This window comes from Periplaneta americana, chromosome 16 (genome assembly GCF_040183065.1).
Source record: "Periplaneta americana isolate PAMFEO1 chromosome 16, P.americana_PAMFEO1_priV1, whole genome shotgun sequence".
NCBI lineage: Eukaryota > Metazoa > Arthropoda > Insecta > Blattodea > Blattidae > Periplaneta > Periplaneta americana.
In genome coordinates this window covers 14,794,825-14,812,758 of record NC_091132.1, presented here as the reverse complement: position 1 = coordinate 14,812,758, position 17,934 = coordinate 14,794,825, and the positions used below count along the sequence as shown (strand labels likewise).

Genomic DNA, 17,934 nt, shown 5'->3' with positions numbered 1-17,934 from the left:
CAATTTAAAAAAAATAATTACAAATTATAACTGATTAAAATAAAAGCCAAAATTGTAATGGGCTACTGTGAGCAGTAATGGGATTATTGTAAGCGGGAACACTGGAATGTTAAGTAACATTCAAAAGTCCATGCAGAACTACCATAAAAACAATGTAATTGATCCCTGCTTTTAAGGAATGCATCTGAATAGATAATTATTTATTATATTATTATTTTATATCATAATATGTGACTGCACAAATCATTTCAACGAAATTTCGCACTTAATCCAGATGCTAGTGATCAATACTAGGCCTATGCATCGATAGCTCGATTGAAAGTAAATGTATAAAAATGTAATTGTATTCTTGTAAATTTGTAAATATAATTTAAAAACTTAATAAAATGTTGTAGTGATTTTGTGCACAAAAAAAAAACAAGAAAAACAAAAGAATGTATATGTTCCGGAAAGTTTATTGTTAATGTGTGTTTGCTAAAAGTAAATTGAATAGATGTGAAGAATATGTATAAGAATAAGAATAAGAATATTTGGACACGTGCTTGGACAATGCCCTAAAGGCGAGCTGCTGATCAATGCTAGACATCATCGTGTACGACATGCTTTGGCGACATCGTTAAAAACTTTAAATTGGGAGATTCATGAGGAAGTACATTGTGTATCATCAGATGGTTCTTTAAGACAGGCAGACATTGTTGCTATTAACGGATGCTTAAAACGGGCTCTTGTTCTTGACCCTACTATCCGTTTCGAAAGAAACCTAAATCAGGCCACCGAAGTTGATATTGAGAAGAAGTCCATATATGAACCTTGTCTGCCTTATCTTTCTCAAAAGTACAACGTCCCTCTTAAACAATATCTTAAGGAACTTCACATTCCTTTTGACTATGTAATGTCTGTCCTTACAAATATTATCAAGGATTCTCTTCAAATATTACATCATCATCTGTATTTCAATTAATCCACTTATATTTGCCTTCAACAATTAACTTTCCTTTTTCTCTAATGTATCACATCACATTATATTGTACATGTTTATTGTATTCAGGACCCTTGTGGTCACTCAAATTCATTGAGCTGATGTCTATAATTTAGAATTTATATATAATGCAGTTAAATAGCCTCATTTTCTACTACCATCACATCTTTGTTTATATTAAGCGTAAAATAAAAACTTACATTTCAGGGAAAATAATTAGTTTTCCAATGAGTCGTTAAAAAGGAATTCTGCTGTAATAGCTTCCAAGTAAAGAAAAGCTCTTGTAGATATATTGTATCACGTAACAGGAGGTTAGGAACAGGTACACAATGGAGGCTGTATCTCCCAGAACAATTGTAGAAACCATAATTTTAGTACTGCCAAAAATCTGTGCCAACAACAAAGAAGATTAATATAGGCCCACATTATGATACACATCGCATTAAAAGAAAATTGTAAACTAATAATTGTTATGAACTGTTTTATTTAAAGAATATTAAACTTAAAAATGATTTACATTCATTAAAAAGTTGTATAAAAATATATACCGATACTTCAGTGTGACTTACTACTGGAAGTATTGGTTGCCATTACATAAAGACCATATAACAGGAAGGCAAAGAACATTATTATTATTACAGCAATGATGAATGTCTTGCTGTTTTCTTTGTGTAGAGTCTTCAGTTCTGATTCGTTCTTGCTCAGTTCATTTTTTACATCTGCCAGTTCTTTTTCTAACCTTTCCCTGCAAAACAAAATTCAATATTTCCAAATTGTATATAGTGTATTTATTTACGAAAAATAAAACCTTTTACATAATTAAACTGAAGTGTAAATAACAAAGTACAGCATCTCCATACTTTATTCAAGCTTTTTTATTTTTCATTATACAGTGTGAGTATAAATGATTGCCCTAGTTAGGCGGTTTTTTTTATAGACAAACCGTGAATAATACAGCAATGGCACTGATATTACCAAATAGAATATCTCTCGAAGTTTTATTTCAAATTATCCGCGCGGCATAGTTCCATCTCCTACTGATAGAGGACTTGAGTTTCGTAATTCCCCGAAACTTAATGTCTTCTGTGCACTTTCCAACTCCAAGGTGTGCAGCCCCTTCTTTTTTCTCCAACCCACCGTGTCAGCACATTCTTATCTGGATATGTTAGAACAGTGGTTGATGCCACAGCCGGAGAGTGATAGTGCTTATTTCATATATCAATAAGATGGCGCTCCACCTCACTTCCATAACGAAGTCCGGACATTTCTAAACGACCGATTGCCAAACAGATGGATTGGTCGCACGTGGAGAGACGACATGCAGATCTTGTCCTGGCCTTCACGTTCCCCTGACTTAACACCGTGTGACTATTACTTGTGAGGTTATGTTAAAGACTCTGTTTTTGTACCTCCATTACCGGAAAATCTGCCAGAGCTATGCGCCCGCATCATCAACGCCATTGCTGCAATCGATATGGAGACATTTAGCCGTGTGTGGGACGAATTGGACTACCGACTTGATGTCTTCAGGGACACAAGTGGAGCCCATATCGAGCACCTATAAGGTATGTTTAAAAACTTGGAGAGTTTCTCCATACATTCGTATATTTAAAAATTTTCTACGTTCAATCGTTTGTCCACAAATAATTTTCGTAATCAGGGAAATCATTTATACTCACGCTGTATGTATAACAATATACGGGAAAAACGTAATACGGCGAACGCAAAGCTCCGCCCACGTCCCCTTTCCACTTTTCCCCTACAAGCTCACCACACACCCTAGCGAGAAAGAGTGGAAATAGGGGTTTAGGGTGGGGTGACATCTAGTGTAGGAAAGCGGAACAAAAAGAGTAACGACATCTAAGAAGCAAAAGAGGAACTTCGTCCTGTCAATCTCTCTCTCTCTCTCTCTCTCTCTCTCTCTCTCTCTCTCTCCAGCCTCTCCTTCGCTGTTCCTTGCTTCATGTCTCTCTCTTTTTTTTCCTTACGACTTCGCAGAAGGGGAGATTCGATCCGAGAAAGTTCGTAACTAAACCTAAACGCACGCTTTTTGTTCACGCTTTAGACCTCTCGGCTACCGAGGCGAGTTGGGGCAGAAGGGAAAATGAATCTATTTATGTTTAAGGGAACTGCCATAACGTATTGTAGAAGGGGACAATGACCGAATAGCGTGGGTAGAAACTGGTGGGCTTGTAAATGTCGCTTGGTAGGGGTTGACTACGGGGGTGGCATAAGTGTTAACGCGCGCTGTTGAAGCTTCATTGTGTCCGTGTCCAACTTCGTGTACAAACGTAACCACGTGTAGTGATGATCCGTACCGAAGACGTGTACTTCTTCCTGAAAATGTCCAGGGAGAATTTGAAGGTGGATACGGTAAGGTACTGTGAGGAGCATGGCCTACTTGCTAGTCATTACGAGTGTTCAACCTGTGGGAAAAAAAGGCTATTGTGTTACTTCGAGGACGTGCAAAGTTAACAGGTGAGTGTTGTTTAATGAAAACCACATTACATTGTGTTGTGTTGTGTTGTGTCAGTACATGTTGTGGACAGTTGTCTAATGCGTATTGTCTAATGCGTATTACATTGTGGTAGGCAGTGATCCATCGAAGCGGGACAGATAGTAGAGAGAGACAGTAGAGAGAGAGAGCAGGCGAGCGAGGTGCCGAGCGGCGCGGGTGGGGTTAACTTCCCCTACTGGCGTTCGCCGTATTACGTTTTTGCCCAATATACATTCTTAACCTGTCAAGAGAAATAATCTTCCTGCATATAGAACAATAGGTATTTATATTTCATAAAATTTCATTCCACATCATATGAAGTAACAGGAGCAAATCTAAAATAAAGCGCATTATGCATAATCGTCATTAGATAAAAAAAATGCTGCTTTTTTTTTGTATTAGTACCGGTAATGCATCTGTTATGTTACACATCACAGTAAATCCTATATCCTAAATCCTCATTACATATCTTAGTTAAAAATTTCCCCCAGTTGTTGAAAAATAAATACTTCCAAATTCTTGAACAATTGCATTTAATGTTGTATGTGTAGAGCATTTGGCTCTTGATATCTTTACTCTTCCTTCACTATTATTGGCAAAAAGGTAACCCCAACAGATCCTCTGTTAGACAATCACTTCATGTAAACAGAGTACACACTCCATGGGTCTTATACTAATTTGGATGATGATGATGATGATGATGATGAAAGCATTACCAGTATGTGCGTGATACTACTATGTGATTGATGATATGTGGAAAGTCATTTGTCTATGCATGCATCTACATACAACATGGTAAACTTCATAGCAATAACGTGGCAATTGGACTGGTCAATCTGAAATACAATATTTTGGGAACCAACTTTCTAGCTGTTACAATTATAAAGAATTTGTACTGTACGCCTTCTGTAGATAATGCAATTCAGTGCCTGCTGTCTGCCCACTTTATGACAAAGTACACAGCATTTCAGTGGGATATCCCACTTTTTAAATAGGCCTATTGTTCGACTAAATAACAAAACATTAACATAACCAAGAGTAAGTAGGTCTAATGTTTATTTCGGCTGTGATGTTTGTCTGGAGATACTAGATGGTTCGTAGATTCTTTCCTTGAATTGGCCCCACAGAAAATATTCTCTGGCGTCAAGTCTGGTGACCTTGGAGGTCACAAAATTTTAGAAATAATACAGTTCTCAAAGAAACTGCTGATGTGTGCCATGGATTCATTACAGTTGACGGATGTGGCGCCATACTGTTGAAAATATTCCTGTGTAAGTTGGATGTCATTCAGCTGTTCCACGAAATCCGTAAGAATGTTCTTATACACATCAGTATTTAAAGTTTCTTCAAAGAAAATCAGTCCAATGATAATGTGATCGGATATCGCACATCACTCTCCAACTTTTTCTGGATGAAGTGATGTACAAATGAGGATTTTCCGACGCTCATATCCTTCTTTTCTGAGAAGTTACATAGTCTGAGAGATGAATGGTAATGTAACAACAATGAACATTATAACAATGTATCGAATGCAATCTACCATCTGCCGGTATCCACTGTAACTCATGATTTCATGCATAATTTCAATGTACTTACAATTTAAAAGTCACCTACGGATGCAGAGTTATAACTAATTAAAAAGTGGGACATTCCACTGAAACACTCTGTACTATATCACTATTGTGACAACCCTTCCGCAAAGAAGATAACATTCATGTTCTGAAACAAAGCACTTTAGGACTTACCTTTCTTCTGTAGATAAATGGCGCGATCTAAGATTCTTTTCTAATCTCTCTACTTTATACATGCAAGATTTTATAATTTCTTCTGACTTCTCAATCTGCAACATACAATAGTTTTAAACGTAAGTCAACATAGCCTTGGTCAAAAACTCATTCTGGATAAGAGATAAGACAGTGTAATATTAAATTACAACTATTTCTCCATGATTACTGATATCGTAAATTGTGAACTGAAAGTCATATTGCCACACGCAGCATGCAATCAGGTTGCCGATGTACGGTAGTATAGAGGAGGTGAGCGACCACCCAGTCTCGTAGTATAAGCAGTTCATGTTAAGAGTTGTGACCGGTCCAAATAGATAGAGCAGCTACAGCTAATGTATACCTATGTAAGCACTTGTTTTTGCATTACTGTGGTTGGAATAGTCAAAGCTTAACATTTGTTCAGTGCAGACAAGAATTCAACCAAACATACTACAATGAGAGAGTTGCTGTTCCAAACAATTGCCCCTGGAATATCCTTACCCCGCAGCCAGTCTTGACCCGTTGGAAAACGTGGTTGGATGCTGTTAATTATTATGTATAACATTACGGCAAAATAATGGAGGTAATTGATGCATTGGATAGCAAAGACAGTTCCGCTGGTTGCAGCTGTAAAATCATTGCTTTCTGAACAGCTATTGGAAGATATTCTGTTCATTGATTCTAATTTTAAAATCGTGTCCAAAAGCATCACCCTGTTAGAATCGTCTAATCTACAACTCTCAGAAGTCCTTAATATAGTGTATAAAGTATCACAAACCGTTATCCAAAATAACAATTCACTAATTTCAGGAAAAGTGAAATGTAAGTTGAGAAACATTATTGCTAAAAATTCTGCCTATTCACAACTTCGTATTATAAATTATGTACTATCAGGTCACGACAAGACATCTGAAGTTGGTGTACTAAAAAGTAGTGACTTTCCGTTCTTCAAATATGCACGTATTACATCGTGTGATGTTGAACGTACATTTTCCCAAAATAAAAACTGCTTAAGTGACCATCAGAGGAGGTTACTTTGCAGTCGCTCAAAATGTACGTAACTCTTCATTGCAATGCACATATTCAAGGATGATGTGAGTATATTACATTAAATTTTAAGAGTTAATATATCTCACTACAAAATAATTGTGTATTTACATGTTTAGACGTTTCCTACTTCAGTAATCATTCATTATATTTCTTGAATGCAGGATACAGGTTGTATTGCAACCGCAGTATACTGCTCAGTGTTTACATCAGAGGCATACTCCACCCGTTGCACTTCCCCTTCTCATACAGTCTATACCACGTGCGTAGTAAACCTTACGATTCTCGTGGCAATTCCACGAAGTCTATATGTGATCCTCCCAACTGAATGAATTGTATTTCACTTTTCATTTTAAATACAGTCTGATCCGTTTGGGAATAGATAATATTAATTTATTATTATAAAGCTATTATGATAGTAGGAAAAATTTCTTGCTGGTTATATTATGATTAAAAGATAGGAGTTTTCATATATGACAATCAACAATGCATAATCTGAAAGGACAAATGAAAATCGTTGATGATTAAAATGGCTACTACAAATCAACAGCGGGCACAATGTGTCCTTTGGTATGCTAAATTTGAGAGTGTTAAAAGAGCTCAAAGGGAATTTCGACGTGAGTATGGTGTGCGTAATGTACCTAAATACGAATCCATAATGCTGTGGTATCGAATATTTGTAGAAACAGGTTCTGTGTTAAAAAAACATGCAGGAGGTCGTAGGTGAAACCCAGTACGAGAAGCAGCTATCTCTTGGCTTGGTCCCCAAACTCCCCAGATCTAACCCCTTCTGACTTATTTGTGTAGGGTTTTGTTGAAGACATTGTCTATTCACAGAAACCCAGGAACATTGATGATCTGAGAGTAAAAATTACTCAAACTTTTCAACAAATCACCCTCTTATGTTACAACGGACATGGGCTGAATTGCATCACCGTTATGAGTTGTGCAGGGTGCACAATGGGGGTCATGTTGAGCTCTGAGGAATCTCCTATCTTTCAGTGTTGTATGCACAATGTTTCAACAAATAAAGTTCAGTAGTAAATGTTTTACGGTGTTTTTATTTTATCCATACCCAAACGGATCACTCTGTAGATTTCCCTAATACAAAAAAAAAAAAAAAAGAATGAAGTGACTAGTTTCTTTTGGTCCTAAGACATTTGACATAATACGTTTTTATTATAGATTTATTAATTTGTCCTACAGAATATCTGCAATATTGACAATTAATATTTGAGGAGAAAAATTCGCTCCGGCACCGGGGATCGAACCCGGGTCCTTGGTTCTATGTACCAAGCGCTCTGACCACTGAGCTACACCGAATTCAATCCGCAGTATCAGACCGAACCCTCCGCTTGGTACGTAGAACCAAGGACCCGAGTTCGATGCCCGGCGCCGGAGCGAATTTTTCTCCTCAAATATTAAATATTAATAATATGTTTTTGCTTGCAGTGAATTTGACATACAACATAATTAGCATATGGACATTTTACCCACTTCAATTTTCACATAAATATATTAATTTACCTAGGTACTGGCATTTTACCTGCAGTACTTATTTCTGTGTCACAAACAACGATCAAATGGGAAAAATAGAAGAACTTACTGGATTTGCATTAAGAATGGTCAATGTAATGGAAGGGCCATAAAAGAAGACAGTGATCCTCCAAGAGAAGTGATGCATGCATTCATGCATCCAACCAAAAACTGGTTTCTGCCAATAAATTAAGTCATTAATATGAGAACTACAGCCATTCAAAATCCTGAAATTCCACTAGCAAGAATTCATAGAGAGAGATTAGCTGAAAAGTGCTTATGCAACTGCCAGAAAAAACTGGCCTAAGACAACTAATGAATACGGAATGAAAAGCAATTCAGCTAAGATACTCAAATCTTTAGCACACTTGAACACAAACTTCGGTAATGAAACTTTCCACAGAATTTATTTTTTATTGGTTGAATAATGCGTTGTAGAAAAATATTTCATTAGAACTATTGGTTCTACTTCATACAAAGAACTTCCTGTTAAAATTTGTGTACTCAAACCCCTAAAATCCTGTATAATCCTCTCAACTAACCCACTAACCTTATCACATACATCGGTTTAATGTCACTCATCCCCTCATTTAACCCATCTAACCCATAAACAACGTATGTGACAAGTTTAGTGGGTTAGTTTAGGGGATTATTTTAAGAGATATGACATCATACCTTTCCATCGTATCTTTGAAATTACCGGTAATGAATATTTTCCCTGGACCAAAAATGGTACTATAAATCTGTGAATGAAAGACTAGGTCTAGTATTTTTCTAAAAGAGTATAGCCAATCTCTGATATCGCCCTACACCTCACACAGGACTGACTTCTGATTTAAGTTTCTTTAAGGGGAGAGGATGGTATTTTTTGGTGAAAAATGAGTAAATTTAAAGAAAAAAAAATTTCTTTAAAATACTCTGTGATATGTGTGGAATGCATAGCATAACATTTTGTGGGTATTTGTGCCCTTATCGGGTGTTCAGTCGCCATTTTTAAACTTCCTGCATTATGGATTTTTAAATCACTCGCCCACTTTTATTGTTGTTTCCGGTATAAAAAAAAAAAAATCTTTAAAATACTCTTTGATATGTGTGGAATGCATTGCATAACATTTTGTGGGTATAGGATGTTGAGACGTCATTTTTAAACTTCCTGCGCTATGAATTTTTTAATCACACGCCCCCTTTTATCGGTTTCCAGTAACTTCATTTTTTTTTTTTGCTACATTGCCAGACAAAAATGGATATAATTTCTGAACTATTAAAGGTACATGTATGAAATTTAGAAAACACATTCTTTAGACTATTAGGAAACTTTTCTCTGTAACAGAATTTTGTTAATTGATTTCATTTTAAAAATACGTCCGTTTGTTTGCAAGAAAGGAAATCAGAAAATTGTTATTAAATTTTAATTGTTTATTTTACAAAAGTAGGGACCAATATCAAACTTCTGCTACAGACAGTTTGTAGAATATGTTTTTGCAAATACATTGCAAAAAACCTGTTTGAATCTATCTTTAAAAACGATTTAGATATATCGGTTTTAGTACAATCCTGCATTGGGTACATTTTTTTCAAATTTGGGCCCCCAAAATTTTTTTTTTTTTCAAAATATTTATATTTGGTTGAGTTGCTACAGCTATGAGCTCTCTACATACAAAATATTAATATTTTACACCAAATAAGAAAAAAGTTAAAAAAAAATACCATCCTCTCCCCTTAAGAGTTAAATGAGGGGATAGATAAGTGACATTAAGCCGAGGTATGTGACAAGGTTAGTGGGTTAGTTGAAGGCATTATTTAAGTGATATGAGGCCGAGGAATGTGAAAATTATTTAAGTACGTTTTTCTCCCATGTGTAGTGTGGGAGTATACCGAAGTTTCACCAAGAGTACCGGTATTTCTCCTGAACCAAAAATACAATACAAGTCCTAGAGCTGAATCTAGGATTTAAATAACGAGCATGTTGGTCCCGAGCGAAACAAGAGGTACAACAAAGACTCTATACATGGCACAACTGCCTAATAGCTTTACGTAACAGTGAATACAGTCACTGTTCACTTTCAAATTACGTGTTTCTCATGCCATCTACAATATTGCCAACATGAAATTTTAACAAAAGATTTGCATCTCATCTCACTGACAACACAACCAAGTTAGAGTTACATATCTGCATTTAAAATATTATTAAGCATATTGTTTATGTAATAAATAAGATTGCAATATTCTATATATCAGACTGGAAACTCGTACCAGACTCTTTGCACCAGAGCACATGACGAAGTTAACCAAAGATTTATGGTTAACCAGGTTTATTTCTTTACTCCCACAGTTTCTATACAATACCTCTGTTATTATGGAACACTTGTGTTTCGCCATTGTAGCTGCTTTATGTGAAACACTTTAAATAAATATACACGACTGATATAATTAACAGGTGTCTCACAATAACGCCGTGCTGTCAAACATGAGATTAAACATCGATATCAATATCGATTAGTACTCCTATTCTAGCAGAAGAAAACTTTCTTTCGCTATACGTCACAGACGTATTACAACTACATCATCGCATTCCTGCCACATGTAGCCTACACGATTTGCTATGCACGTAATGCATACCAAAAATGTTAGTAGTAGCTGTTCGTGATTTATGAAACTATAGCTCAATAAGAATTTGTATCTGATCTGTGATGAGAAATCTTCCGCCTCTCTTGCATGCGTAGGACCCAACACAGATCACATTCTTTTTTTTTTTTTTTTCCGGGGGAGGGGGGAGTGGATAGAAAGGTGGAACTCACAGCAAAACAAACAATAATTCAGAACTTATCAACAGAGGCAGTCTCTGTAAAAGAGAACACAGAAAAATGTGGTCAATTAAAAAAAATATAGAGCTTTTGTTTGTTTATACTTACAAATGGCTTTTAAGGAACCCACAAGTTCATTGCTGCCCTCACATAAGCCCATCATCGGTCCCTATTTTGTCCAAGATTAATCCACTTTCTATTATCATATCCCACCTCCCTCAAATTCATTTTAATATTATCCTCCCATTTACGTCTCCGCCTCCCCAGAGGTTCTTGCGAAACCACACAATAAGCCTACTTGTTTTAAATACTAATACCGGTATTACATGTTACCGGTACTAACTTAAAATCTTAATACTTTTATGTAAAGCATGGTGAATATGAAATACCGTATCCTTCTCTGTAAAATTGCCTCATAAACTGCCTAAATGTAGTACTAATAGGCCTGCAAGTAGTAGGTAATTAACTCACATTAAATTAGATGAATGTCTCTTCCAATAGCGGTAGCGTTTCTAAACTTTTCGAAGGACATCTTGTCTGTTTTTGGAGAGCTTCGAGTTCATTCTAGTGAATTTCACACAATTTACAACATGCACCTACCCTGAGTACAATCAAAATACAACCAATCATATTTGATTTCCCATCATTTTTTTATAATCATCTGATTTCGCTTTCAACCATTTTATTCATCAGCTCACCACTAGATCAAGGTAACATGGGTGGAACAACGGGTTCACAGATTTTACTTTTGATAATTTTCATTAAATGCAACGGATGCATTTTTCATTGACTCCTCAATAGTCCCACGTACAGTTTTACAAAGAAGTTTTGTTGCACAGATACTTTTAGAAGTCCCAGAAAAGAGGCATTGCACATGATCAGACATGCAACAAAACAAAACTAATTTTATTACCTCAACAAGTCCTTCTCTTGTGAACCAGGTCACTTGACCTCCTTTCTGGGACTTACAAAGTATCTATGACACAAAACTTTTTTTTTCTAAGACTGTACGTTTTTCCTTTTGTTTTGCCATTGTATACTGAAACAATAGTATTTAATGTGAATGTAATGACTATTTTAGTAAACAAAATTATTATACTTGCTAAGCAAAACTACGGCAATAAAAAGACAACACACCTGACTAACTTCTACAACACTGAAAATTCAGGTTTGAATTTCAAGCAATCAGGATTAGCCAGCAGACCACCAACCACCTGGAAACCTACACAACATAATTTATTTTAGTTACCACACTGAAAAGTAATATCGAATTGAAATACAGTAGAACCTCTATTATCCGTGGTAATAAAGGGGGTGGAGTGAACGGTTAATCGAAAAAATCAGATAATCCGTACAATACAATGTTTCATAAACTAAGTACATAATATTTTCTTAATTTTTTCCTTGGTCTTTTCTTTTAATGCGCTAGGTAGTGGATCAGAAGTTCCCTAATTTAAGTCTGTTTTTTTACAATTCAGGTTTGATTTTCAGATAAGTCAATTATTAAAACATTATTTATTGTACTTAAGTATGTGTAAAGATAGAAATAGTAGAGGTCTCATGTTGTAGATTTAAACATTTTTATACAGTTTATATTTTGTTTTTCATTAGCCTAAATCGCGCACATTTGTAATTTCTATCTCGTATTATGATGTGAAGTGAACTGAATTTTCTCTTTTCCCAAACTACTCAATTGCTTGCAGTTTTTTCCATAGTACAACATGCTTTCTTTTGATACTTATTGAAGACATTTTGCATAGAAGTTAAACATTAGCAGCCACTCGAAGAGTAGGCCATAATGCGTAAGGGTAAAAAAAAAAAAAAAACTCTGTAGAAAAAAATTCTTACTGATATAATGTACATTACTTCTTTTTTTTTTCTGCGAGAGAGAAAGACAGTCGGATAATCCACCAATGACGGATAATCGGGGTTTTACTGTATAGTCTAAAATCTTCAGAGGGTAGGGACATTCTGGAATCCAGGGGGGAAATTTTCCCCCTTGAATTCATCATTGTTTACGACCAGCCAAATATTTGGTATATACCATATTTATGAGTCAGTACTCATTGGTATATCTCTTAATGGTACACATGCCTCTTCCTAGAAGTTCTTTCAGTAAATTGTCAAATTTCATTCATCTTTTCACACATAATAGGTTCATATGTAGGAGCTGGTGATGAGAATTTCCACATTTTTTTATTTATGGAATTAATGATAGTGAAATGACTCCGAATACTTTCGACAGGAATACCAGACTTTCACCTTACAATTGGGGAAATCCTCGGTAAAAGATGCCTGAAACCAGCATCAGATCACTACTAGGTATACTGCTCACTACACTGAGACTATAAATGAAGCCCCCTAGATCTCTTGATTCTGAACAGACTTAGGGTATGTACACATTGCAGCGATGATAAACGATAAAATAAGCACCCTTGCTATATCAGAGAGAATTGAGGCATGCATTGTCATTGAGGTGTGCATACTGGAGTAAAGATAAAAGTGAAGATACACGATAAAAGCGACGAAAAAGAAAAGTTCCATTTTCTTCGCTCTTGTCGTTCATATGATCTCTGATTAAGATAATATTAATCTATATAATTACCGGTGGTTATCAATATATCCGAATATTAATCGATTTATTATTTCGGCATATTAAATTAATTATTGTAGATATTGACAAATTGATCAGTTGTGAATTTATTCGTCATATGTTATGTGATCACAAGAACCAATCACAACACAACAAATTTATACTATCTTTGGGATGAGAAACGGGTTTAATTTTGTACGTATTTAAGTTATATTAACCTTGAGCTTAGCAGCTGATATTTCCTTATAATCTTCTTTCATTAAGTGGATGCATAGAATATCTTTTACTGATAAATCAAAATGTTCGCTTCCCGCGTCCTCATTGCTCCGATATGAACATTTGATTCTTTGATAATACCAAAGCGTCGCTAGGTAGTTTCTTTTACCGTTTATCGTTGCTCCAACGTGTACGTACCCTAACAGGGACAATGTAAGAAAGGGCTACTTTTGGTTAAATGTTTAAATGTTTTTTTTAACGACGCTGGAAACTGCAGAGGTTATATCAGCGTCGCCGGATGTGCCGGAATTTTGTCCCGCAGGAGTTCATTTACATGCCAGTAAATCTACTGTCGCATTTAAGCACACTTAAATGCCATCGACCTGGCCCGGGATCGAACCCGCAATCTTGGGCATAGAAGGCCAGCGCTATACCAACTCGCCAACCAGGTCGACTATTTTTGGTTAACCCTAGGTGGTATTGCATACAAAGAAGCTCCTAACAGAGATAGGCAATTTGAAGTTCTACATCAATGAACATATTTCTGATGTAAGCAGAAACTACTGGTATATACGAAAAAAATTACAGTAAATCTCAATTCCTACCTAATATTCGCCATGTAAAAGGGAATTAATATAATACAGGCTGATTCAGAAGGAGTTGCTGTCACTTATGGAACTTATTTCCAGAGACATTTTGAGGAAAAAATGTCATATAAACATGGGGCCCTATTCTCAACATTTTTAATCACACTAATTTGAAGTTGTTTGTAAAACACCTTTTTTCTTTTGTTTTAAGGGTAAAATAAGAGAATGAACTATTCAGAAATATTATTTCATTATTTGGCTAGTATTCTGAAGATACAAATTTGTTGTCAATTCCTTAGTTGTTTCATATAGAAATTTGTTTCGATTTTTAACTACACAATTACATTATTCTTGCGCACTTATCACCACAACTGTTAAAAATCATGCCACTCTTGTAAACTTGAAAGATTGTACATTAGGATGCAAAATTTAACTGTATGGACTCGAGTTTGTATAAGTGGTGTAATTTGTAACAATTGTTGTGACAAGTGCATAAGAATAATGTGTTGTTATTTTCTAATGCCAGGCTTTTGACAATAAATTCATTTTACCTCTTGCACTCCAATATTTTTCGAAGATATTATCATGGTCAGCCACTGAAGTACAGATTTTGAGGTGTTCCGAATCCATTTCTTGATTTGAGTTGCATAATGGGCAGTTAGGGGACTGATATATTCCAATTCTATGCAGATGCTTGGCCAAACAATCATGGCCTGTTGCCAATCTAAATGCAGCTACAGACTATTTGCGTGGTAAATCGGGAATCAACTGTGGATTATAATGCAGAGTTCCATTTTTTCCCTTGAGATTGTGTTATCAAATTTTGTTTCTTGAAGCCTAAGTACGTAGATTTAATAAATCTTTTCACAGAGTAATACGTAGATTTAGTAACAGGTCTGCACATAGTAGTGCTGCCTTTCTATGCTAAAGCATCTGCATTCTCGTTTCCTAGGATTCCACAATGGGATGGTATCCATTACAATACAATTCTTTTATTGAGTGTTATTAATTGAGAGAGCATTTTAGTTATTCCTGCTGTTTGAAATGAAGGTGTGTCTCTCGAGACTATTGATAGAATAGCTGCTTTGGAGTCTGACAATATAACTGCATTTTTTTAAATTTACTGATGTGGCATAGAAGATTCCTGAGACTTTCACTTATTGCAATGATTTCACCATCAAAACTTGTTGTTCCATATCCAAGAGATCTATAAAGTGAGAAGAGACAGCATGTAACACCTGCACCTGCACCTTGTTCCCTGGAGATGAAGAATCCATCAGTGTATAAATGAAGCCAGTTTTGTGGAGGGTACCTAATATTAATTGTCTCTAAAGATAATTATTTCATTAATTTAGCATTTACTTCTGATTTCAGTATTTCTTGTGTTAAATTTAGATTATACTCTATATTTAACAGAGTTTAAGGGTTTGGTTTAATTTGTAAGTTTTCTTTTAAATTTAAATTAAATTTAAGAATAATATAATTTTGTAGTTAAAAACTGAAAGAAAAAATCTGTACGAAGTGCAACTAAGGAATTCACAAGAAATGAATCTTTTGAATAGTTAATTCTCTATTTGTAAAAAATACTCTTAAAACTAAGAAAAAAGAAAAAAGGGATTTCTCAAACAGCTTCAAATTAGTGTAACGCTACAAATATTGAGAATAGAATCCATGGACATTTTTTTCTCAAAATATCTTCAGAAATAAGCTCCATAATAACTCTTGTGTGCTGAATCTTGAGTCTTAGTTATAAAGAAAAACAAAAGTAGTTATCATGGAAAATAATAAGTTGTTTGATAAATAATTACTCCGTGTTTGGTTGATGAAAAGTTTAGACAATTCTAAAGTGTAAATCTTTAAAGTAATTATGTTAGATATAAAATTCAATTCTGATAAAACTGAGTATCAGTTGACAATAAAGTACTTATTTTTTTAAATGCTTGTCCTGCAAGGAAATTTATGTGGATATGGATACATTGACAGTTCATTGCCCTTCATACATTACCATAAAATATTAGGTTGGGGAATTTCAGAGAGGAAGAATTGAGATCAAATATGAACACTCCAGAAAACATCGATGAGATGCATAACCATGGCTGTGAAGGATTGATAAACTGGACTCAAAATGTGTATCAGAGACAGAAAATTTCCTATGAATGTGTCTTTCACATCGTACACCATGATTTTGTTATGAGAAAAAAATCTGTTAAATGGATCCCTAATGTCCGAACATTGATCAGAAACAAAAACAATTCAAGGGTGAAAATTTTCAAATTGCTTTTCCACCATTTTGAAAAGCATCTTCTAACTTTCCAGATCATACTGTAACTTACTATAGATGAAACAAGGCTCTATCATTACGACCAAGAAACAAAAGAACAATCATAGAATGGAAACACACTGATTCCCTCCATCCAAGAAATTGCAGTTAAAAATGGAAAAGTGGAGAAATGTTTTGGTAAAATTTCCAAAGGTGTGCTGTTCTTGCAAGACAATGCAACTACTCACAAGTCCCTGATGACATTGCAGAAAATTTATGAAATTGACTTTGAATTGACTTAAATATGCCTCTGCATCAGTGCATATATCAATTACACATTTCTAATTGTACAATGTTTCTCAAATACTCAATATAATATGTAAATTCGTATATTTCAATTGAAATCTATAATTGCCAATCTGAGGTTAAACAAAATAAGAAAATAAATTAATAATAATAATAATAATAATAATAATAATAATAATAATAATAATAATAGCCTGTTTCATCACTCAATACAATATGTAAATTAGTACTTGAACTAGAATTTATAATTCTATGAATAAATACCAATCTGAGAGGTTAAACAAAGTAAGAAAATGAATTAATTAATAATGATAATAATAATAACAATAATAATAATAATAATAATAAACAGCCCGTTTCATCACCCAATATAATATTATATAGTATTTCAACTTGAATTTATAATTCTATGAACAAATGCCAATCTGAGAGGTTAAACAAAATAAGAAAACAAATTAATAATAATAATAATAATAATATTATTATTATTATTTTATACTTACCTCATTCCAAAGTGAGACTCTTTCCCAATTCAAAGTTGCTTGAAACATATACTGTTGCACATATAAATTTTAACAAAGCAAAGTAGACCTATTGTATTTTACTCGTGTATTGAATATGAACTCAAAATTTAATATATAAATTCATCATTATCAAACTAGAAGAAAGGCCTGTAATTACAACTGTTGCAAAGAACAGAACTTTCATCAAGAGCTGAATTATGACTTTTTGTGCAACTCTGTATCATATGATAATATAATAATAAGAAACTTTGTTTTTAATAATTATGTATGAAATAATTATTCAGTGGGTTTTCCAATGACAAAAAGATGTATACATAAATACGAAATAACAAGCAGGTACGAATCACTCCTGTGCAATAAAACTATTTCTGGAAAGCCCCTCTTTTCCTGACATGAGCAAGAAAGCTCCCCTGACAGTTGACAACATACACAAAGAGAATCTACTTCAATCTAACCAATATATTCTATTTGCATTCACTGTACACAAGTCCAATTGATCACTGAAGTAATTTTATCAAGACACAATCAGTGCTCTTTACTGCGGAAGAATATGAAAATATTTTGTTTTCATTAGAATATAAATTAAATGCTACAATTTAACTTGAATACAGCTGTTGAATTAATTTTTATATATCATTATAGTCTGATCCATTTGGGTATGCATAATATTAATTTATTATTATAAAGCTATTATGATAGTAGGAAAAATTTCTTGCTGTTTATATTATAATTAAAAGATGGGAGTTTCCATATATGACAATCAACAATATATACTTTGTATTGTATATATTTGTATAGTTTTGGCCGATGAATTGTATA

At 34.4% G+C, this 17,934-nt stretch overlaps 1 long non-coding RNA gene across 1 annotated transcript; it reads right to left on the bottom strand.

Moving 5' to 3' along the window:
- Positions 1 to 1,443: 1,443 nt before the first annotated feature.
- Positions 1,444 to 10,335, bottom strand: LOC138691279 (uncharacterized). The gene is made up of 3 exons (XR_011329791.1): positions 10,172 to 10,335; positions 5,222 to 5,316; positions 1,444 to 1,724 (listed from the first exon to the last, which is right to left on the bottom strand). It is a non-coding gene; the product is annotated as an uncharacterized lncRNA (long non-coding RNA).
- Positions 10,336 to 17,934: the final 7,599 nt, after the last annotated feature.